This window comes from Sus scrofa, chromosome 7 (genome assembly GCF_054392235.1).
Source record: "Sus scrofa isolate SSC_HxYL_T2T_F1_AM1 chromosome 7, Sscrofa_HxYL_maternal_Yorkshire_Landrace_v2.0, whole genome shotgun sequence".
Lineage (NCBI taxonomy): Eukaryota > Metazoa > Chordata > Mammalia > Artiodactyla > Suidae > Sus > Sus scrofa.
The window spans coordinates 98,105,040-98,129,105 of NC_139389.1; the positions used below are offsets into that span (position 1 = coordinate 98,105,040).

General features: G+C 45.1%; 1 protein-coding gene across 2 annotated transcripts in view; it reads right to left on the reverse strand.

Annotated features, from left to right (window-relative positions):
* SLCO3A1 (solute carrier organic anion transporter family member 3A1) overlaps positions 1 to 24,066 on the reverse strand; it is a 325,300-nt gene that overhangs the window by 274,892 nt on the left and 26,342 nt on the right. The gene's annotated exons all lie outside the window — the stretch shown is intronic.

Here is a 24,066-nt window from a genome sequence, read left to right on the forward strand (position 1 = left end):
CCAGGAAGTAACATGCTGATTTACAGAGGAGGGAGGTGTTGTATAATTTTGCTGGGAGCACTTCTATAAACACGGGAAAAGCTGCAGCCTTAATTCTAAGACCATATTATGAACTGAACACATTTCATTAAGAGCTCCCTTAGACTGTGCCTGATTCTTCCTATTAAGCAGCTATCTCTAGAGTAAGCAGTAATTCCAGAAAGAAAAGAGAAATAAATAGAAAAAAAAAACGAGCACTGGGAATTGGAGGAATCAGGCTTCTCCGGAGCGGCAAACCCACAGAGCGAGTGGCTTTATTGAAGAGCTTCCCACTCAGAAACAAGAAAAGATATCGGTCATTTTGACTGAGGTGGGCTGAGACAGTTCAACGTTCCTCCTTTTGCCTAGTGAAAAAAATCTATGTGGGCTCTAACGGGAAGATCTGCATATATTAGAAGGGAAGAACATAATAAAAATGCAAACTACCACATGATAATTTAATAACCTGTAATGATAAATGCTGCAGCACTTGAGAACTCAAAAAATTAGATCGAAGAAAGCTGGAGTGCAAGCTTGGTGCAATAACCCTAAATGTTTAGACTGGAGCAGTCAGGAAAATAGCTTCAATATCTCATACAATATGAAATGGGACAGATTATTAGGAACTACTACAAGCACCATGAATCAATGGTATTGGCTGGGAAACCAGATGGCAAGTCGCAGTAATTTTCTCCCAGTAATCAAATGTTAGTTTCATTTACAAAAAGCTTCCATATGAAATCCTGCCTCAATAAAACTTCCTGTGCTGGCCCCGGATGATCAATACGGTTGAACCAGCCCCCTTTTACAAGGGAGTACACTTGTTTCCAAACAGCCCTAAATCCTGCGGCCTGGTAATAGGTTTCACTTATAGTAATGCTCTTCAGCGAAATGCATCATATTAAACTTCTTGACACTTCCTTTCCTGTTTCATTAAGAAATGGATCCAGAGCCAGAGGCACTGCTTTGGAGTGGAACTGCCTCTCCACTGAAACTGATCATCCCATTGTTAATATCTCTGGTGATCAAGTCTCATTTCTCCCACCCAGACACCCGAGTAAATGCATTGTGTTAATAACATGAGGTTGCTGATCCAGAGGGAGTCATGTGCCTTCTTGCCCACGGGTCATTTTGCTTTAAAGGCTTCTTTTTCATGTAAAATACGTCCCCTCAAATGGAGTTCTGGAGATTGGACTTGAAGAGCTGTGCCTACACTGCTACAGGCTGTGAAATAATTGCTGAGGAATTATGTTCCCAAAGGACAAACAAAAGGGCAAGGACTTTTGTCTACTCACCAAGCAAATTCCTTGAGTCTCTAGAGAGGGCTCGGCCAAGTCCAAGATGCCCATGTAGATCCAGAAGAATGGACTCAAGTGTGTTCTTATGCATTCTTCCTGGCTACCTACCACCTGCTCCTAAGACACACAGGTTCCAGGGATCATGGTTTTGAGCCCCTGGGTGGCAGGAGTAAGCCTTCCCTAGGTAAAGTGGGGCTCAAGCCAAGGTGGCCCCGGCATCACAGAAGAGCCTTTTAGAAATGCAAAATCTCAGACCCCAGCCCAGACCTACAAAGTCGGAGTCTGCATTTTAACAAGATCCCCAAGGTGATCTGCACTTTCAAGTCAGAGCAACACCGCTTCAGGCTACATGCTTTATCATCCCCTCACCTACACTCCATGGCCTCTCAAAGCTTCTTAGCAGCCTCCTGAAGATGGAAGGAAGGGAAACTTATTCAGTCAGTGGGAATACCAAATACCCAGTCTCACTGTGTAGGGCTAAGAAAAAACACTCTGTGACCTTCAAGAGCCATCCACCTAGCAGTAAGTTCTGTCAGCTCTACCTTGGTAGATTCCTGTCTGCCACACTCTTATATCTGCACTGCCACCATCTGTGCCCCAGCCACCACTTAGCCCCTCCTCATCACCCAGGTACAGTATGGCAACTAAAGAGGTGCTCTGAGCACAGAGCAGCTCAGGATCTTCTTGTGGTTCCCCACGGCACTTAGAATAAAATTCGAACACAGGACCTTGGCCCCAGAGGCCCTAAAAAATAACACCCTGCCCTCCTCTCCAAGCTCACCTACAACTACAGTCCTATGTCCTCGCCATTCCTACTGCACCGCCCTTTCACCTGTTTCTCAAATAGGCCAGGCACAGCCCCAATTTCAGGACAACTTGCTGTTCCCTCTGCCTGGAACAGGAATCTCAGATCAGGACAAGGCTGTCTCCTTCTCATCAAACAGGTCTCAGCTCAAGGGGTCCCCTCCTGAGGGAGGCCTTCCTTTAACCAAGTACCACCATCCCCTCCAAGCCAGTCATCACAGCAAAACTCTCTTCTGTCCTGATTGCACTCAAGCACCTTGTCTAGGAGTGGCCTATTTCTTTTTTTTTTTTTTTGCTTTTTAGGGTCACACCCATAGCACATGGAGGTTCCCAGGCTAAGGGTCTAATTGGAGCTACAGCTGCTGGCCTACACCACTGCCACAGCAACTTGGGATCTGAGCCACATCTGTGTCCTACACCACAGCTCACAGCAATGCTGGATCCATGACCCACAGAGCAAAGCCAGGGATCAAACCCAAATCCTCAAGGATACTAGTTGAAATCATTTCCACTGCACCACAATGGGAACTCCTGGGAGTGGCCTGTTTATTGTGTGCTTTTATGGTATCTATTCCCCCACCAGCACACAAGTTCTTTGACAGCCAAGACCTTCTCTCCCTTTGCTGACTGCTTCTGCCCAGAAGAGAAACTAGCACATAGCAGGAACTTAATAGTTACTTCTTGAATTTACCTCTTGATAGATGGATAGGTGGATGGATGGATGAGAAAGTACTGGCTTAAAAGCCCTAGTCCTGTGGTTCTCAATTCCACCTGCATGTGAATCACCTACAGACGTTCAAAAAACGCCAAACACTGAATCATAATATCTACACACTAGAGTGTTCAAAGGACTGCACTGTCCAACACTGCAGGACCTAGCCGCACATGGCTATACATATTTAGATTGAATAAAATTTCAAGTGTAGTTCCTCAATCACACCATTCATATGTCCAGTCCTCATCAGCCAAATGTGGTTGGTGGCTACTCTACTGAACAGCACAGAGGCAGCACAATCCCATCACCACAGAGTTCTGTTGGAGAGCACTGTTCCAGAACTTAATCTGAATCTAATCTATAATGGGGCTCATTTATGCATTGAATTATACTTATTGTGTCCCTAAGACTAGTAGGACCTCACAGCAAGTGCTAAAAATAATAGTAACATTAGGAGTTCCCATTGTGGCTCAGCAGGTTACAAACCTGACTAGTATCCATGAGGACATGGGTTTGATCCCTGGCCTCGCTCAGAGGGTTAAGGATCCAGGGTTGCTGTGAACTGCGGTATGGGTTGCTGTGAACTGCGTTATAGGTCGCAGACATGGCTTGGATCACACTAGGCTGGCAGCTGCAGCTCTGATTCAACCCCTAGCCTGGGAACTTCCATATGCCACAGATGCTGCCCTAAAAAGAAAAAAAAAAAAAGTAAACAATAAAAAACAATAAAAACACCAACATAAAATACTTTCATAGTGCTCACTATGTTAGATACTGTTCTACAAGCTTCTTATTTCTTTATTTATTTTGGTCTTTTTAGGGCTGTACCCACAGCATATGGAGGTTCCCAGACTAGGGATTCAATCGAAGCTATAGCTGCTGGCCTACACCAGAGCCACAGCAACGCGGGATCCAAGCTGCATCTGTGACCTACACAACAGCTCACGGCAACACCAGATCCTTAACCCACTGAGCTAGTGTAGGGATCCAAGCCACGTCCTCATGGATGCTACTCAGGTTCATTAACTGCTAGGCCACAACGGGAACTCCCTGTTCTACAAGCTTTACATGGATAGATTCATTTCATTTTCATATTAAACAGATACCATACTTATCCCCATTTATAGATGAAGAAACTGAGGAACAGAACACCTTAAGAAACTGGCCTGTGGTCACATAGTTGGTGAGATGGGGAGTCAGAATTCGAATCCAGGCCTTGTTTAATGGACTTTCTGCAAAATGAGAGTTGGAAGAGATTCCTTCACATTTCATAGCAGTGCTAATAGAGTCTCAGGCTAACCAAGGGGCTTCGTCAATGGCACAGGTAGCATATGGCACAGCCCAGTAAGACCTCTACCTCCTTGTATAAGCTGTTCTTACCTCCTGCTGGTGTCAGAGGAATGCATCCCAGAAAACAAGGTCCAGGCAGGACAATTCCTTTAGGACCTTAATGGATAAAGGTATCTACATTCGAATTGCCTTACTCGTAGGTAACTGCACCAATTCTGTGACAACTCCAGGACCAAGGCAGAGAATTGATGCTGGGCAGGGCCTCTCTAGGTACCTCTGGGCTCTATGAATCTGCAGTCTGCTCTGGTTTGGGGGTGCTTTTCTCCAAAGAGTCACTCAAACCTCTGCTTTCCATGACTCAGTGAAGGAGGCTGGTGGAAGGGGGCATAGCCAGTCTCAAGGCTAGATCCACACTCATTTCCAGAAACTACCATCTACTTAAACAGTACGACCACGCAGAGCCCTCCCAGCTGTTGGTACTAGGCTCATTTGTGAAATGGTAAGATGATCCCCTTGCAGGCAGTTGAAGTATTTAAAATTATATTCTATAAGCATCAAATGGGGCAAAGGCGGCAGGTACCTTGTACTTTCAATGTCATAATATTGTTTAACAGTCTACCCAGGGTTACTTAACGTATTTAGGGCAGGGGTCAGCACCCTGGCCCTTGGGCCAGATCCCACCCTCCACCTGTTTTTATAAGTTATATTATTGGAACAAAGCCATTTTTTTGGTCTTCATGACTATTTTCCTGCTCCCAGCACAGAGCTGAAGTGAGCGCTACAGAGACAGAGGGCCTGCAAAGCCTAAAATATTTACTATCTGGCTCTTTACAGATGAGCCAAACCCTGAGATCTAGAACTTTATATCTGGGTTTGCTTTTCCTATTGACTATACATTAAAGGCTTGGACACTGAGAAGCTGTGCATTAAGTTGCAGATTTCTGGGGAGAGAGAGAAAGCAAGCTGGGATACAGTCAAGACAGAAGCCTAGGTGGACGCTATGGGCAGTTCTGAAGATAGGACGACCCTGGAGAGATGCAAGCAGGGGGTAAGCAGTCTAGCCTTTATACCCAGACATGGATCAGATATGGGGTGCAGGCTGCCCAGGAGACCAGGAGACTCTGCTCAGTTAAGGCAACCCCCTGATGGGGTTCCAGGGAGGCCACTCCAAAATATACCACTTTGGCATATTAATTTTTCTTTTTTTTTTTTTAGGGATGCAGGTGCAGCATATGGAAGTTCCCAAGCCAGGGGGCAAATGGGAGCTACAGCTCCCTGCCTGCACCACAGCCACAGCAATGTGGGATCCAAGTTGTGTCTACGACCTACACCACAGCTGGCAGCAACAAACCCAGGGATCAAACCCAGGGGCCAGGGATTGAACCGCATCCTCGGAGATACTAGGCAGGTTTGCTTCCACTGAGCCACAATAGGAACTCCCAGCACATTGATTATTTTGAATTAAAATTGTGTAAGGAACAGCTAGTGCAAGAAAAACAGTCTGACCTTCCTCTGTCCCCCTAAAAGCAGGAACTAAATCTCCCATGTGAAAGTCACCCTCCCTGTACCAGAAAGAAGACAGACATCCTTGTCACCAGAGATAAGGATTTCAAGGCCAAGAGGCTGTATAAACAAACCTTGTTACTTCTTCACTAATCTACTACCCCAAACCCAAACCCCTCTGTCTTATTCACTCTTCAAAATGTATTCTTTGTTTAAAAGGTATAAAAGCTGCCTGCTTTGGTCACTTCTTAGGGTGTAATGTTTGTATGAGCTCCTGTTTATATGAAATTAGTTTTTCCTGTTCATCTGTCTTATGTCAATTTAATTATCAGACCAACCACAGGGCCTAGAAGAAGGGAAAGGTCTTCCTCCCTTAGACCCTGAAGGGGGCTGACAGTGAAGCCCTTTTGCTGGCAGCTCCCAGAAGCTGGGGTACCTCAAGGCTGATCTGCATGGCACCTCGCCATTCCCTCCACACTTACACACATATTCTCTTCCATCCTTTTTTCTCCCCAAAATGCCTATGAATAGCCAGTTCTTCCAATGCTCTTTGAGCCAGCTTTACCAATTTCTTGGGTCCCTCATTGATGAGTTAAATAAAATATTGATTCAAGTTCACTCTACAATTACATGAGGGACATGTTTGTTCACAATTATTTTTTGACAGAACTGCACATGTTAAGTGGCCACTTTTGTGATACTGTTACAAAAATAATTATGGGGAGGAGTTCTTGCTGTGGTGCAGCGGAAATGAATCTGACTAGGAACCATGAGGTTGCGGGTTCGATCCCTGGCCTCACTCAGTGGGTTATGGATCCGGTGTTGCCTTGAGCCATGGTGTAGGTCACAGACATGGCTCGGATCTGGCGTTGCTGTAGCTGTCATATACGACAGCCGGCAGTTACAGCTCCAATTCAACCCCTAGCCTGGGAACCCCCATACGCTGCAGGTGTGGCACTAAAAAAAAAAAAAAGAGAGAGAGAGAGAAAATAAAATAAAAGGAATAATGGAGAAAACAGTGATTTTTAAATGAATGGGAAGTTCACACCCAGCAAGGCCTCCTTTCCCACCTTCCTCAGAGCCGTGCTGTCCAGCCAGGATAGAACTGGGGCCCCAGTGAGTCAGGACAGCAGAGTTTTCCTTCTCCTTAAAGGTCAGCCCCATCGGCTAGCTGGAGCAGCCGGGTAGGCTGCCCAGACCAAAGAAGGCTGGAAAGTAACCAAAGTGGAAACCGGAGACTAACTCAGGCGGCCTTTGAAGCTGCTGTTCGGTGGACCCTTTATTTAGCTTGTGCCAAAGGGTGGAGAGCAGACAGCATCTTCTGGGGAGTCTAGTTAAGTCTCTTGGCTTGCGAAAGTAAAAAGGTAGATAGGAGTTCTCGTCGTGATTCAGAGGGTTAAAAATCTGACTAGTATCCATGAAGATGTGGGTTCAATCGCTGGCCTCACTCAGTTAGTTAAGGATCCAGCATTGCTGTGAGCTATGACACAGATCGAAGATGTGGCTCGAAGATGTGGCTCGGATCTGGTGTGGCTGTGGCTGTGGTGTAGGCCAGCAGCTGCAGCTCTGATTCAACCTCTAGCCTGGGAAACTCCATATGTCACAGGTGTGGCCCTAAAAGGAAAGGAAAAAAAAAAAAAAAAAAGGTAGATAAAGCATCTTGAACACCCTTGCTTTAAAAGGCACCATGAGAATCGGAACTGTCCAGCCACACATAGAAGGGTAAAGCCCTGGGCAAGGCCACTGGGAGGGTTCTGGGTCTGCTGGTGAGGCTGTGGCCTGAGTCATGAGAGGTTCAGGGAAGGCTCAGGGAAGACCCAAGATGTAATACATGCTTTCCGCCAGCAGAGCACTTGGCCATGATTACGAGCAATAATAAATGCTCAAATATTGCTTATTACCAATACTAGTACAAGCAATTTAATTTTACTTAAGGAGCAGGTTCTGTGCTAACCACTTTTACAGGTTAATCCTCCTAAATCCTCATACAAGCCTGTGAGACAACTGCTATCACTATTCGACTTTTCGGATAAAGAAACTGAGGTTCCCCACCCCCAAGATCACCTGGCATGAAATGGCCTGGAATCCAGGGAGTGTGACAACGAAGTCACACCAAACACTCCAGCTACCTGCTGGTTACAAATGACAGTGATGTGCATGCTCTGCATCAACTGGAAGATTGCAGCTAAAATTAATGGATCGAAAAACAAAGAGCAAGAGCAAGTGTAAGTACAGGGGCCAAAGACGCACACGCCAAAGGTGTGACAAGGGAGCAAGCAGCCCAGGCTGACTCAGCAGGCGGGTCCCTGAACTACGGCACATCCAGAGGAGACCAGCAACCCCATCTCTGAGCCCCAGACACTTGGGAGTTTCAGGAGAAAGTACTGACTTTCCACTCCTGACTCCCAGCCAGCCCTGCACTTTGCAGCATCGACAGGGCGGCAACCAAACTAAACCACAAATGAGGGCGTAATTAAAGCTCTTTTACTTTTGTTTGAAAATATCTGAAATCTGCCACACCCAGATTACAGCCACGAGCAAAGCAGCATGTCTTGAAGTTGGTCTGGCCCTTTTTTTCTTCTGTCTGGGATCCTATCTGAAAAAGGGAAGAAAGTTCATTATCTAGGGAGGCATACGTGTCCCCAAGACCCAGCCCAGGTGCTTTCCCCAAGCATTATCTCATTTAATCCTAAAATGGACTGCGTGGCATAGGTATTAAGTTAAATACAGAGATACAGAGATAAGCAATGAGATCCTGTCTGTCTGCTGTATAGCACAGGGAACTATATCCAATCACTTGCGATAGAACATGATAGAAGATAATATAAGAAAGGGACTGTGTGTGTACACGCATGACTGGGTCACTCTGCTGTATAGCAGAAATTGACAGAACATCATAAATCAACTATAATTAAAAAATTAAAAAAATATATAGGGATACAGAAGGACAGGTTCAGAGAGGTTAAGTAACTTATCCAGAGCACACAGCCAGCACAGCAGAATGATATTTCAAACCTCGGCAGTCACATCCAGCCTGGTTTCATTAATATCTTTCATCACAAAAACAGGAGACAGGGTGAGAAGAGCCCTCAGAAGTTCCTCGGATTGAAATGAGTTTATTAGCACAAAGTGGCAAACTGCCTCTGCAGGGCAACCCAGCGACTCCGGCCCCAGCCGGGCTCTGAATGGCCGAAGCTGCCAGGCCATTCTGGGATGGCCAGATGAGAATGAGCATTGTTTGACGCCAGCTGCTGCGGGGGCCCCCATGCGCACAGGCAGTACCATGGCACCCGATGGGGTGGGTGTGGGCAAGGGGGGCAGACTTGGTATTTGTAGTGTCTCATCCTAGCAGACTTAGGGTCATTTTGTGGAGAACTGGGTGGCCAGGGATGTTCAGACAGAACATCTAGAACAGACTGGAAATGGCTAGAGCCAGCCTGCACTTAGAGAGATACGCTGATGGGGGTGGGGGGGCAAAGGAGGACAACATTCTAATCGAGAAAAGGAAAGTATTGAAAAATAAAGCAAAACATCATCAGTCTATTCACATGACCTGTATCAACTCTAAAATCGAAGGCATTTCTAAACCCATCCATGACTGAGCACTGCGGAACAGGCACTTGACAGTGACAATGATGCCTGGTATTCAGGCACGTCGGCTTCCCTGTGCCTTCTCACAAAGGCCATAAAAGCCAGCACGGATTCCACTGGGAGAGTGAGTCTTGGCCATCACACAGACACAGGCAGAAAGGGAGCAGGACATTAACTCCTGCTCCCTCTCCCGGTCAACCGCAACATCCAGCCGTAAGGACACACCTCTGACCTCCAAGCTTTGGGTTCTGAATAATGACATATCAGTGGAGGTTATAAGGCACTTGTCAGCACCTGCCATCTTGCAGGAGCTCATTAAGTACCCATTATCCCTCATCTTCACAACTTTTAAAGAGAATCAGCAAAGTGCCATCACATGACACCCTAATTCTCATCTGCAGTTACGCTGGACTAACTCAGATTGATGGAGTCAGTGTGAGGTCCCGAGAACAATAGCCACAAAGATAAGGACATTGAATGAGCCCTGCACTAGGGTGACTTAGCAATCAGTAAGCACATAAATATGGTCACCCCACAGAAACGTACTGATGCTGGCAGCCTGGCTTTTACATCTCTCTTTGGAAGGGCAAAGCATAAAGAGGCAAATCACCCTCTCCAGTTCATACTCGTGCAGGGCCTTCAGGCACTGCAGACGACTTCACACACTTGTCCCATGGGGAAGACAAGTCAGGAAGCTGCCTTGACCCAGGGCAGGTGTGGGGGGCCAGGGGCTCCTGACAAACAAATCTCACCTAATGGGAGGATCTGCGTGGGGTGGGAGGATCTTAAAGAAAAGCATAAGAGATGAGCTCTATCATCACTGTCCAGCTAAAAAGAAGAGTTAGGTCATAGAAAAAGATATAATCCTCTAAGCTTCCCATATGGATTTCTGTGCTATTCTTACAATATTCAAAACTCTCCCATTGCACAAGGGGACGAAGGGGAAGCACAGGACACCCTGAAGGAAAGGAATAATGAAAGACAAAGACACAGAGGCTACTGGGGATACTGGGGAAATGGACTGATCATATGTGCTGGCCCCAAATAAACTTTAAAGCAGTCAATTTAGTCTTATGATGGCTCACGGGGCCCTGCGGGATATGATCTTCAGCAACCTCTCTAGTCTCATCTCCCACGGCTTTTCCCCTTGCTTCCTCTGTGAGAGACTCCCTAGACTTTCCTTTCCCTGACCATAACAAGCAAGCTTCAACCCCAGGGCCTTTGCACGTCCTATTCCCTCTGCCTAAAACACTCTTGCTCAGAACAGCTGTAGACTTTAAATCTACTCAAATGTCACCATCCCAGAACAGCCTTCTTGATCTTCCCATATGTTGGCAGCAAAATTAAAAGGGCGGGCGGAGGCTGTCAATTCACATAGTATATGGCTACTCACAATAAGGATGGATTTTCCCCAAGTGCCTACTATGAATGGAATTGAGGACAGAGGATGATGCCCACGATCAAGGATCATCACAGCAGTTTAAGGGTTGATTATCTTACAAAAGCTAGAGACCAGTCAAAGTCCCATTCTAAGCAGCACTCGAAGGCTATGGTTTCAGACCCACCGCCCAGCAGAGAAAGGTTCCCTTTTCATGTAACATACGAATTCAGACACTCTGGTATTGGGCTGCTGGAAGAAGGAGGCATCTTCTCAGCTACTGCCAGAGACATCAGAGCCAGGGCAGCTTTGGGAAGAGCACTTTGACCTCAAATGTCCTTCTAACAGGAACCTGGGAAGCTCCTGGCCTCTGAGCTTACTTACAGAATGAGTGTTGCAATGGCAGAAATGGCACAGCCAGGCCTAGAGCTGGCCAGTGATGGGGAAAGGGACAAAGAAGACCACCTCGTTTCTCTGCAGACCCTCTACCAGCTGACCCAGAGCAGAGGGTGGGCTCAGCACCCCCTGTGCCTCCCATCAGCCCTTTTCTTCCTGGGCTCCACATGGGATGGGTAGGCTTTTTCCTACTAAATGAGAGAGCATCAGATAGCCCACACAACTGCATCTTTTCCCAGAGAGCTTCCCTGATGCACAGCGGAAGGACCTCAGAGTCTATGCTCTCGGAATTCAGGTGAGCTTACAAGGAGGGCTCCAGCCACTGAACCCAAGCAATTAATCTCCATGGTGTTCTGTTTCCTCAGCTCTCAAAGAATATTGCTATTACGAGAATTAAGTGAGATAATAGATGAAAAACACTCAGCACAGGGCCTGGCACGGAGGAGGCATTCCCAAAATGTTCATTTCAAACACATGATTCTGATGATTTAAAAAGGAAGTGTCAAAATTATAACTGGATTCTGATGATCCCAGCTTCCTAGAAAGATGCTAATTGCAGAAACCACTTAAACTCTATTTAATACTAGAAAATAGACATTGCATGATAATTTCTGACTTTGGCAATTCACATAATCTCTCTTGAAGACATTAATACTGGTTTCTTTATTTGAATACAATTTCTTATTATTTAAAAGAAAAGGCTCAGGAAGTCAGAATTCTGTTTTTGGTGCCCAGCACTGCCACAGTGAACTTATGTGACACTGAGAAAGTTTCCTAGTCTCTCAGGACCTCAGAATCAGCTGTAAAACAATGATAATAGTCATACTTATTTCAGAGGGTTTAGAGAGGATCGAAGAGGTTAAAATATATAAAAACCTTAGAGCAGTGTTAGACATTATCACTATGATTATTTTTTTAATTTATTTTATTGTAGTTGATTTACAATGTTGTGCTAATTTCTATAGAGTAAAGTGATTCAATTATACATACATGATCTTTTTCGTATTCTTTTCCATTACAGTTTATCATAGGATAGCGAATGTAATTCCCTGTGTAACATAGCAGGACCTTGTTGTTTATCCATTCTATATATAAGGTTTTGTATTTGCTAAACCCAAACTCCCCAGCCCATTCCTCTCCCTCACCCAAAAACTTGGCAACCAAAAGTCCATCCTTTATGTCTTTGAGTCTGTTTCTGTTTGATATATAAGTTCATTTGTGTCATATTTTAGATGCCACATATAAGTGATATCATATATTTGTCTTTCTCTTTCTGACTTACTTCACTTAGTATGATAATCTCTAGGTCCATCCATGCTGCTGCAAATGGTATGAGTAACATTCTACTGTATATACACCACATCTTGTTTATTCATTCATCTGTCAATGGGCATTGAGGTTGCGTCCATGCCTTGGCTATTATAAATAGCGCTGCTATGAACACAGGGGTGCATGTATCTTGTCAAATTATAGTTTTGTCTGGATATATGCCCAGGAGTGGAATTGTTGGATCATACAGTGGCTCTATTTTTAGTTTTCTAAGGAACTTCCACACTGTTTTCCATAATGTCTGCACCAATTTACATTCCCACAAATGGTTTGGAAGGGTTCCCACTTCTCCACAACTTCTCCAGCATCTCTTATGTGTAAATTTTTTTATTTTTTATTGCTCTTTAGGGTCGCACCCACAGCATATGGAGGTTCCCAGACTAGGGGTCTAATCGGAGCTACAGCTGCCAGCCTACACCACAGCTCATGGCAATGCCAAATAAATACTTAACCTGCTGAGCGAGGCCAGGGATCAAACCCACAACCTCATGGTTCCTGTTCAGATTCATTTCTGCTGCGCCACAATGGGTACCGCTGTAAATTTTTTAATAATGGACATTCTGACTGGTGGGAGGTAGTACCTCATCATAGTTTTGATTTGTATTTCTCTAATTATTGTTATCATTCTCAGGACCACGATTTTGATCATCCATGTGACTTTATGCTATGGTGGCAACACTTTCCACCCTGAAGTTTCTGTGGGCATATTGGCCAGAGGATTAAGTAGACGGCAGATAAAAAGCATTTAGCACAGTTCCTGGCCTGAAGTGTGGCATCCCATGGCTGCAGCCATGACATGTGAAGGTGCGGCACCCAGAGACACCACCAATACGATTCTGCTTGCAAAAGGGCTGGAACCAAAGTTTCTACACATAAATCAGCAGAGCACATGAAGTAATTAGAAGAGTATGAATAATACGCAAAAGGATTGCCTTAGTCATTAAGCAAGATAAATCACCACTTGGAATTTACAACCAAGTTGAAAGGTACATAATGGCATAAAATAAGCTCATTACAAGTAACTGCAAAGGGAAATCCCTGTGGAAATGACAGCTACATGTAAGGAAATGCACAGGGCGGAATGTTAAGGACAGGTGGCTTCTAAGGGCCCAGCAAAGCCAAACCAAGGTAGTCCCACTTCACTCCTAGTCCTGGCATCGGAGCAAGAGGGCCAGGCAGAGACCGCCCGTTCTAATCCCGCATATGAGCTTCTTTTACCAAGAGGCCTAGGTTTCTGACATTCCTTCTGGTGCCTCAGCAGACAGAATGAAAAGACAAACCAGGAAAAGAGAATTTGAGGGTCTCAGTACCAAGTTTCTCTTTGCATGCTCAGGACAAGCAGATTTCACAAAGCAAGCCTCCAGACACCTGGTGAAAGAGAAAGTCAATCATTTAATACCAGGTGTTTACAAAAAAAAAAGTGGAGAGTGGGGAGGAAGAAAGGAGTTATTTTATTACCTACCAGCCTCAAAGCATCCTGGCAACTTGAAGACTGAGTTGGGTTGATAGAGAGGCCTGGAATCTGAGCAGAGGGAGCCTGGGGCTCTTCCCCAAGTCCATGCTACTTGCCTGTTTTTTAGCAGACGGAGCCAGCCAGCCTGGACAGCACCATGACAGGTGGCTCATCCTCAATGCCTGGTGAGTCAAGGCCCATTCTTGCACAAAGAGTGCAGCCCAACCAACTTCTTAAAGAACCAGATGATATTATAGTTCCTGGTGCTACCTAATTGCAAAGAAAATTCCAGTTCTTTCTAGGCCATAATTTATTAGCCTTGATGGAGTGTTACTTTTTGCACACATTCAGTAAAACCAGAGTGGGGGGTGAAAAGTCACATATGGTGCTTATGGGAATGGAGGGTGGAAACCCTCTCCCCACCAACCCATCCCGTACTAGTAAACTTCACATCTCCCTGCTTTACGCTGCCTGATTATTCATTCATTCATTTAGCAAACATTTACCAAACACTACCACATGCTCAACCCTGAGCTGGGAGCTGTGAACACAAAGATAAGCAAATACGCGGCTTCAACAACACATTATTTAAAGAGTGTGATTAGTTTAATCCCTAATTCCACTCAGTAGAGGCATGTCCTGAGCAGGTGCTTGAGAAAGGAGACATGACCTTGGCATCTTCCCACTAAGGGCCAATCCTCACCTGCCCTCTCCTTGTACACCCATCTCACTGATGCTAAGCGTGATTCAGTCTGAGCATTTTTCATACTGCATGAAAGCGCTATTTACCTTCCAGACAGCTGAGGAACATTCTTGGGTAATATTCTACCTACTCACAATGTTAGTGTCCCAGGCTGCCTGAGAACCAAACTCCCCAGGAAGAGGTGACTATACTTCATGGCACTGATCTTAAGGGTTTTGTGTTATAAAGTGTCAATGGCAAAGGAAATCCCAGGAGAAGGGCATCTGACCTGGTGGGACGGAGGCAGGGAAGGTGGTGGCTGGAGGGACAGTTACACCTCTTAGGCATGACATCCCAGGTTAGTGCTAGAAAATGAGGAGGAGTGCCTGCAAATAAATCACTGCTTGGAGTCCCACTGTGGCACAACAGGATCAGTGGCATCTTGGGAGTGCTGGGACGTGGGTTCGATCCCCGACCTGGCACAGTGGGTTAAGGATGTGGCATTGCTGCAACTGCAGCTTAGGTTGAAACTGCAGCTCAGATCTGATCCCTGGCCTGGGAACAGCATATGTTTCAGGGCAGTCAAAAAAAAAAAAAAAAAAAAAAAGAAAGAGAGGGAGGGAGGATGGAATGGAAGGAAGGAAAAGGAAAAGGAAAAAGGAAGAAAGGAAGGAATCAGTGCTCATGCTCTGAAAACCGTCTCCTGACATCTGGGTCAAAGGCACATGTTTCTGCGTCCTTTGTGGGCTATCTCCATGTGCTACTTACTTCCCTGCTTACTGGCATTCACTGTGCGGTTCTAAAAGTCCAAGAGCTGACTCTGACTGACAGCTATTGGTATCAAAAGCTTCCGATCCAAACCACCAAGTTTCTCTGCATGGCCTTTAAACCTCCAGTTCCAGTGCTAAAACCCATTTCTTTCTTTAGGTCAACAGCTTAAACAGCAGAGGATGAGGGGAGAGCCTGCGGGTTGCATAAAAACACAGGGTAATTAAAAGTCTTTCGATGGGAAAAGCAATGTCAGATCACTGGGTCTGTTATTCAGGCTGCTTCCCATGAACCTCAGACCAGAAACACAGACATGAGGCTGGTACTCTGAGAAAGATTTTCGAGTTTAAATTCCATCATGTGGCTCCAGTCCTGGGGCATATTTTTGAAAAGGCCAAGTGGAACACTTTCAAAATGAAAATTCAATCGGTGAGACCAAGGAAACAGTTCCCTCGGTGACCTGTCCCAGAACAAGAGTTCAGGTTTTCATCTTCCCCAGAAGGGCTTTGGGGGTGGGGGGGTCAAGCAGGCTGAGTAGTTACTGTTACAGCTCCTTCTATCAGGAAAAATACTTTGTTCCATCAATCCTGGAAGAAAGATGAAGATGCTTAAATGCAGGTCTCAGAGCACAGAGTACCTCTGCTCCCCTTTGCAAGGGAACGAACTACAGTAGATACCAAGCCCTTCCCCTCCCTCAACCAAAAGGAGACATGGGACCTGGGCAGCCAGCTCTCCTGGGCTTCCATTTGTGCTCTGTACCTCATCCATTCCTTCTAAATAATCCAGGCCTCACTGCTCTAGAGGGAGACCTTCTGAAAACTTGCATTCCTTTAAAGTGCTCAATGACTCTGTGCTGTTAGGACCCCAGAAGCCCTCTCCCAGCTATTTCTTTTCTTCTTTTGTCTTTTTAGGGCCACACCCTTGGCATATGGAAGTTCCCAGGCTAGGGGTAGAATCAGAGCTGCAGCTGCCAACCTATGCCACAGCCACAGCAATGCCAGATCCAAGCTGCATCTGTAATCTATACCACGACAGAGACTAACCCACTGAATGAGACAAGGGGTCAAACCCACGTCCTCATGGATACTGGTTCGTTTCCGTTGAGCCACGACGGGAACTCCTCCCAAGTATTTCTGTTTAAAAAGACAAGCACAGCCCAAGGCCCTTCAAGGAGTGAATGTTTAAGCTACTGGTGGTAACGTCCACATCATGGACTATTACTCAGCAATTAAAATGAATGGATTGTTGACATATGCTAATCTCAAAAGGCTGCCTGCTCTATGATTCCATTTATATAACATTTCTTAAAATGACGTTACCAAGATGGAAAACAGTTTCCAGCTGCCCCTCCATATTCCTGGGTTCTCCATTCACGGATACAGAGGGCTGACTGTACTAGGCCATCTTACATAAGCGACTTGAGCACCTATGGATTCTTGGCATCCACAGGGTCCTGGAACCAATCCCCTTCAGATACTGAAGGACGACTACAGGGTTGCCTGGGACTGGGGAGCAGGGGAGGGTGTGGCTGGACAACGGGAGCAGGTGGGATCCATATAATAGAAGTGTTCTGTGCGGAGACCATGGCAGCAGTCACAACAATCTACCCTTGAGATAAAACTGCAAGGACTAAATATATTCACACAAATGAGGGCACGTAACCCTAGCAAAACCTGCAAGTGGACTGCATCTTTGTCAATTTCCTGACTGTGGTATATACTATAGCTATGCAAAATGCTACCACTGAGCAAGACTGGCATCCTTCTCTATTCTATCTTTTATGTGCCAGTGAATGTACAATGATCTCAAAATTAAAGGTGTTTTTTTTTTTTTTAAAGAGGCACAAAAAAAATGATACAAAAAACTTATTTTAAAAAACAGAAACAAGATGCAAACTATTGGAATTCCCATCGTGGCTCAGTGGTTAATGAATCCGACTAGGAACCATGAAGTTGTGGGTTCGATCCCTGGCCTTGCTCCATGGTGTAGGCCGGCGGCTACAGCTCCCATTAGACCCCTAGCCTGGGAACTTCCATATGCCACAGGAATGGCCCTACAAAAGGCAAAAAGACAAAAAAAAAAAAAAAAAAAAAAAAAAAAGTTGCAAACTATTGCATTTGCAGTGGGTAAGCAATGAGACCCTGCTGTATAGCACAGGGAACTATACCTAGTCATTGTGATGGAACATGATGGAGGATAATGTGAGAAAAAGAATATGTATATATATGTATGACTGGATCACTTTGCTGTCCAGTAAGAATCGACAGAATGCTATAAATCAACTATAATGGAAAAAATAAAAATCATTAAAAAAAAATGGAAACAAACTCACAGATTTCAAAAACCAATCTTATGGTTACCATAGGTGAAACCATTCGGGGGAAGGAAGAATGGGGAGGGTGGGAATAACGTACACACACTACCGTGTAAAAGAGATGATTAACGAGAACCTACTATATAGCACAGGAAAATGTACTCAATAGTTTGTAATAACCTATACGGGAAAAAAAAGAATGGATATGCTTATATTAATGACTGATTCACTTCGCTGTACACCTGAAACTAATACAACATTGTAAATCAACTATACTCCAAAAAAATTAAAAAATAAAATAAAAGAGACACGCAGGTTGAAGGAGAACACAGACCAGCGTCATTAGGACACTCTACTCAGCACCCTGAGCACCTATTAAAGGGACCCAGGGCCCTCCCTGGGCCTTCCCACAGCCTCTCTGCTGTCACACACATGACTGTAGTCACATAAAAGCTCCTTCTAAAGCTTCTGAGACCACCCACACCTTGTTAGGGATCTTGTCAAAAGTTCAGTTGTACATCAGAATTAATCAGTCCCTGCCTGGAATACGTATGAGTTTCACTCAGAAAGCCAAAGATCTCTCCTATAACAATATTTTTATGGGGGAAAATGGGCCTTACTTACATAAACCATCCCTATAGCAGGAACACTATGCATTTGTTGTAACTGTGAGCCCCAACCAGTTGGAAATTATATGAATGCCTTGACCTTCCTTTTTCTTTCCTTAACTTTCTGGCATATTTTTGTCTGCAACTTAAAAACCACACAAATGCTGACTTTTGTTACGTGCACATGCATCCCGCCAGCTATAATTGCCTAAGCGCATCATCCTCTCAAACATACTCCTAAGTTTCCCCAGGCGTGGTGTAAATTTCAAACCATTAAATCAAATGATTTTACACTGTCATTGCGGATGTCACTAACCCTCACCCCCACCAATGACATCACTGTTTCCATGGTAACTAATGTACCTCAAAGTAGACAATGCAGATAGTGGCTTTAAAAAAAAAAAAAGACAGACAAAATAAGCGATAGAAACCAAGCATCTCATGGTGTAAGTGGTGATGCAAAATGTACCTGCATTATGGGGCGCTGGCTCAGGGACAAGCAATAAATATTTTATGAGAACCCTTACGCTAACAGATAGTCAATATAACAGTGACCTATCACATTACACAACTGCCTTTAGAAGCAAGGCTGCCCAATTCCATGCATGTGGGTAAAGGCGTGTGTTTGACAGCACCAGCACAGAACACAGGCTGAGTTTCAGAACAGAGTCATGTCCTTTGTTTTACCATTATGCTGTTATTAGCCTGAGAATAGCTATTTCAAAAATATTTAAATGCCAGGAAGAGAGAATGCTACTGTTCATAAGAAAGAGGTGGAGGAAACTGGTAAAGAGGGGAAAAAAGCCTCCATTCCTATTTCCTCATTGTAAGAAAAAAAGGATAAAATCTCCAGGAAATGCAACGTTTCTCTCTCTTAGCAGAAGACCCTTTTGGTGAAACGTGGGTACTTTTTCAGTTACAATCAGTATTTCATCGTTTGGATATTGGTGAACAAAGACTTTTCCGGATGTGAAAATCCACGCTCTGAGTTGTAAGGAAGGCAGCTAAGAGGTGACAATTCTGGATGGTTTGACATAAAACTAGAGTCTGCTTTTAAAACATAACAGAATGCTTGCTCTGCCCCTGTCAAAATGTCAAACTTAACACGTAACATTTAACATCCTTAACAGAAGCTTCCAGAGGTTCTCTCATTTATTTAGGCTCTGTGCTGTGGGAGCCAGTGTTGAGAGGCCTACCTCATGACAGTATGTCCTACAAACACCCACGGAGACTTTCTTCTGATGCCCTTGGGTCACCACCAAGGACCAGGAATGGGACTGAGCCATGGAGCCAGTTTTTTTGTTTTTGTTTTTAGCTTTTTAGGGCCGTGCCCAAGGCATATGGAGGTTCTCAGGCTAGGGGTCAAATTGGAGCTACAGCTGCCAGCCCATACCACAGCCACAGCAACTCGGGATCCGAGCTGCGTCTGCTGCACCACAGCTTATGGCAATGCTAGATCCTTAACCCACTGAGCAAGGCCAGGGATCGAACCCGCAATCTCATGGTTTCTAGTCAGATTCATTTCCACTGTGCCATGACAGGAACTCCCCATGGAGCCAATTTAAATGCCCCAATCTACACCCTGCTCAGGCTCTCCTGCGACAATGGCTGCACTTCTGGGACGCTGGCTCTTGCGCCATTTTGTCAGCCCAGGTCCCTGTGTTTCAGCCAAGCTTCAGAGAGGATCCCTCCCCAGGACAGGCCCTGCCACCTAGAGCACAGAGGACTGGGGAGGTGACACAGCCATACAGCAATGCCCCCCCCACAACTTCCGGCAGTGTGCTCAGACCAGGCTATGGGTCCCCCATGGCTTTGAGGACCGCTGGCTACTTTCATCCTAAAACACCTCTTTGTACAGACTCTTTCTCTTCCAGGAGACTAGGTCTAGAATTCAAGGCATTCCCTTACTTAATGGCAACCTCCACCCAACAGGGCCATCTCCCTTTCCTTTCTCAGTGGTGGGCCTGGTGCCCCAGCCAAAAGCCTCCCATCAGACCACACCCCCACTTCTCTGTAGAGCACCTCCCCCCACCCCACTGCTTTGTCTGATCCTGTTTTTTCTGTGGGATTCACATCAGAGTCTTCCTCCTCCCCGTCTCCACAAAGGGGCTTTTTACAACCAGCCTCCCCACCCACTCTTCTAAGAATCTCAGCCGTTGCTCTGATGTCATCTGCAAAGGTTTAGAGGAAGCACCACAATGTAAGCTCCTTTAGAGCATAGATCACTGGGTGTTTTGAGAGTGGCTATGTCCTCAACACCAAGAAGAGTACCTGGCAAGTCACAGAAGCCCAATAAAGAGATGTGGAATTAATACGGTAGCATCAGAGAGTACAAACATCATAAAGGCTTTAAGGGCAAGAGAGAAAAAAAGAGAGTGGGGGGGCTGGACATCAAAATTAAAAATGATTAGATTAGGAAGATGTGGTGTATATATACACAATGGAATACTACTCAGCCATAAAAAACAAAATAATGCCATTTGCAGCAACATGGATGGAATTAGAAACTCTCATCCTGAGTGAAGTCAGAAAGAGAAAGACAAATATCATATGATATCACTTATATCTGGAATCTAATGTATGGCACAAATGAACCTTTCCACAGAAAATAAAATCATGGACTTGGAGAATAGACTTGTAACCACAAGGAGGGAGAGGGAGGGAGCAGGATGGATTGGGGGCTTGGGGTTAATAGATGCAAACTATTGCCTTTGGAATGGATTAGCCATGAGATCCTGCTGTGTAGCACTGGGAACTATGTCTAGTCACTTATGATGGAGCATGAAAATGGGAGAAAAAAGAATGTATACCTGTATGTGTAACTGGGTCACCATGCTGTACAGCAGAAAAAAAAATGTATTGGGGAAATAACAATTAAAAATAAAATAAAAATACATACAAGGAGAGCTGCCATCATCATTTGCAGAATTTCACACCAAATTAATTAAGATATTAAACGTTATTTAAGTGGTGAGGCAAGAGCATAAAATATAACGAAAGAGATTCTTCCCAGTCAGAATTCAATTTAATGCCTCAGATCAATAAAAACTCTCTTAAAGACCAGGAAATAAATCAAGTAATACAAGCCACCTATAATATGAAATGGCTTTGGGAAAGTGGTCTATTTCCATCCAAATGCTGAAGGAACTGATGGAAATGAGGTTTCTCATTCCGTGGAGTTGAATCCGTTCCATTTGGGTCAAACAGCAGGACCCCAAACGTATTGGCAAAAATAAAATACCTATAATTAGCCATTAGGGTGTCCGTGGTCCAGGAATACAAATAGAGGGGGGGGCCTAGGATATACACCCCCTGGCACAGGCACCGCATCTACATGGGGCGGCTGGCCAAGAGCAGCCCAAAGGTGCTCACTGCAGAGTCATCTAGGAGATGCTGTGCGAAACGCTATGGCCCATTGGACAAGAACCACCACCACCCCCCCGCCCCAGTGCAGGAACACATCCAGTTTGGTGGCCCTCAGAACACCCGTCTAAAGCACATGTCTTCTGTTTCCAGGCAGCCAGCCTAGGAGGAGCAGGAAGGCCCACCCAGAGGACAGAGCCAGCCTTAGGAACATGGGGAAACACCACCCCCGGGAGGGGCAGCTAAAAGCAGATATTCTCTAGGAGGGCAGCATCTACAGCAGGGGTCAGCAAACAATCTGGAAGAGACCAGATTGTAAATAGTTTAGGCTTCGCAGGTCACAAGGTCTCTGTCACAACTCCTCAACTCTGCTGTTGTGGCTCAAAAGCAGCTGCAGACAAGAACCTGTAAATGAACCAGCAAGCCTGTGTTCCAAGAAAACACCACTTACGCTTGCAGGCTGCATTCAGCCTGTGGGCCACAGTTTGCAGGCCCTGTTCCAGAACCACCATCACCACTGGGCACCTGCTCCTGATTTCCAGCCATCCCAGTGTCTCTCCATGGTGCTCACCCAAAACCCAAAAGGCAGAAACGGCCTGACAAACATCTTTAGGGACTCAAGGCAGGAAGGGGTAACAGTGAGGACAAGGCCGAGAGTCACTAAGCACATGTGCCAGGCACCCCATTCCGCCTTTCCCATGTGCTAACTCGGTTCACACTCATGAGAACCCTCTGAGGCAGGACCTTTTATCATCTCCAAGTTACAGGTGAGGACACTGAGGTCCAGAGGGGAAGGAACCAACCCAGAGGCACACAGGAGGGGTGGAGCTGAGGCTGGAATTCAAGTAGTCTGACTCCAGAGCCAAGGTCTTACCTGGAGACTTATAAACTGGACAGACAGTGCCCACATCACGCCAGCCAGCCTGGGGGAAAGAGCATGACTCACTGAGGGTGGGAGCAGAAAGAAGAAAAGAAAGCAGGAGGGGCAGAGGCCAGAGAAGTATCTTCAAAACACTTTTATGCCCAAAAGAAAGAGCATAAAACACAGATAATACTGAGGGACTCAATGAGATTATACATGCCAAGTGTGGCATCAGTGCTGCGCACACAGCAAAAAAAAAAAAAAAAAAAAAATCAATAAACAGGAGAGATTATTATGTACTGTTCTTGGTAAACCAGTCAGCACCTAGCCAGAATTTCAGCAAGAGCCTCATCTGTTAAGAGGGTGCGAGCAGATCACTTAGCAACTTCAAGGGAGGGAACATGCCTTTCACTTGGAGAGGTCTGGTTGTCGCTACCCATCTCAATCCAGCAGTCAACCTCAGCATCACCAACAGAGCTCAATCAGACACTTTAATATGAGATACTTAAACACACCCTTACCAGTGATCTAACATTACCAAGAAAAACGTAAACCCAGTCAAGTAAAAAAACTAGCATCCAATGAGAAGAGGGGACAAGTTAGATCAAACCATGGGGAAGTAACTAGACACATTTAGAATAAAGAACACTCTGCAGAAGGTTCTATATAATAATGACCTCTTCAAAAAGTCAACATGAGTGGCAAAAAGTGGGGGAATTAGTCTAGGTTACAAGAGACTGGAAATCGTACACTTAGGTTGATCACGGCATCACTCGCAGGAGCTCAAATGTGGAAGCAACCCAGGTGTCCATCAACAGATAAGCAAGTATATATTTACAATGAAATACTATTTTTTTGTCTTTTTAGGGCCACACCTGCAGCATATGGAGGTTCTCAGGCTAGGGGTCAAATCAGAGCTCTAGCTGCTGGCCTACACCACAGCCACAGCAACATGGGATCTGAGCCATGTCTGCAATCTACACCACAGCTCAGGGCAACACTGGATCCTTAACCCACTGAGTGAGGCCATGGATTGAACCTGCATCCTCACGGCTACTAGTCAGATTCATTTCCACTGAGCCTTGACAGGAACCCCTATTTCAGCTTTTAAAAGGATGGAAATTCTGAAACGTGGTACAACATGGATGCACCTTAAGACATCACGTTAATGGAAATAATCCAGAGATAAAAGAACAAATATTGTATGATTCCATTTCTATGTGGTACTTAGAGTAGTCAAATCATACAGACAGTAAGCAGAACAGGTTGCCAGGAGGAGGGAAGAGAAGGGAACAGAGAGGTATTGTTTAATGGGTTGAGAGTTTCAGTTTTTCAAGACGAAAAGAGTTCTGGAGATGGACAGTGATGATGGTTAACGCTACAACAGAAATGTACTTAATATCACTTAAGAATGTTAACGATGGTAAGTTTCATATTACATGTTATTTTGCCACAATAAAAAGAATTGAAAAAAAAAGAGGTTGACAATCCCATAACAAATGAAATGCATGATCTTTAATTGGCTTGTGGCTGTTTATAAAAAGAAAGAAAGGGCTCTAGAGATTGAGCTAGGGATAGAGCAAGCAATGCCAAGGGAGCTGTGTTAGGAACATTTGGAGATATTTGATAATGTAACAGGTATTAGTTGAAATTAGGAAACAGCCAATTTATTAGGTGTGATAATAAGGTTGTAG